This window comes from Berghia stephanieae, chromosome 2, assembly GCF_034508935.2.
Source record: "Berghia stephanieae isolate SIO BIC M18660-M18661 chromosome 2, UCSD_Bste_1.3, whole genome shotgun sequence".
NCBI classification, from domain to species: domain Eukaryota; kingdom Metazoa; phylum Mollusca; class Gastropoda; order Nudibranchia; family Aeolidiidae; genus Berghia; species Berghia stephanieae.
This window is the reverse complement of record NC_088361.1, coordinates 105,058,856-105,060,274: the sequence shown is the minus strand read 5'-3', so window position 1 is coordinate 105,060,274 and position 1,419 is coordinate 105,058,856.

Below are 1,419 nucleotides of genomic sequence, written 5' to 3'. Positions count from 1 at the left end.
AAAATGGTACAGATAGTAAGAAAAGTGTGAAAAATGGGAAGCTGTTTTGCTATTTTCTCAATATGTCATTTTTCTAAGGGTATGGGATGTCAAACGTTTCTCAGATTCTATTCAATGAAATTGTCTGAAAGTTTCCACAGTTATCACAGAGATGTATTCACCATAGAGAGATCTTTAAATATAAGATATGTGAATTTTGAATTATAACCCTACTTCTGAATTTTTAACATCAATTTTGTCATAACATTTTGATTCTCAACTTTGTAATGTTCTAATAAAAATTCCATAATCTAAAGCCGTAAAATCTCTCTATGGTGACACACTATGGTACAATGTTGACAAGAGGGAAGAAAATTGAGGTCATTCCTTCATTAGTTTTTGTGGAACGTTTGCCACGAGATTGTTATAGTTTTTGATGTCAGACCCCCAAATTAGGTCGCAAAATGGGTATCAACACAGATAATTAAAATTTTTTCACCATAAATGTTGTTTTTTAACCTAAAATGACGATATAGAATGATTAAAACCGCCCAATATTGGTAATTAAATTTTTTAAAGAAAAGACCCAAACCGCCCCTTAATGACAATAAAGAAAAAAAATCTCATTCCTTGTTTTATTAATTAAAAGAAATAGAACGTAACCTTCAAACTCAACACTCATTTTTCTTCGTGTAGTTCAACCAGACAAATACCGTATTAACAGGATGGGTCACATTTACAAGAAAGCAAAAGAAACTTTTACTTTTAGGACAATATTTTTTTAAAAAGATTAGTTTGGAATTAAGCATGTATTATGCCTGCCATATTGATGATTTGAAATTAAAATTTGAATTGAAATTTGACGAATACAACTTTGTTGATTTGAATATTATTTTTGTCGTGTTGTTTTACCTTATGATTGTCTTTACATAATCAGTGTTGTAATATTACCTTATGATTATTTTTACAGAATCAGTGTTGTTTTATCGTATGGTTGTCTTTACAGAATCAGTGTTGTTTTTTTCTTATGATTGTCTTTACATAATCAGTGTTGTTTTACTCGTACCTTATGATTGTCTTTTTAGAATCAGTGTCGTTTTACGTTATGATTGTCTTTTTAGAATCAGTGTTGTTTACCTTATGATTGTCTTTACAGAATCAGTGTCGTTTAACGTTATGATTGTCTTTACAGAATCAGTGTTGTTTTACTCGTACCTTATGATTGTCTTTTTAGAATCAGTGTTGTTTTACGTTATGATTGTCTTCACAGAATCAGTGCTATATCACCTTATGGGACAGCGTGGCTCAGCTTTTGGTCTTTGCTTCGTACCCGAAAGGTACTGAGTTTGATCAACCGTCGAGCTATGTGACCTTGATCAAGCCCTTGCTAAATTTTCACTGCGTTTGACATTTAGGTGATTCCAATCTTTGCTTGGAATA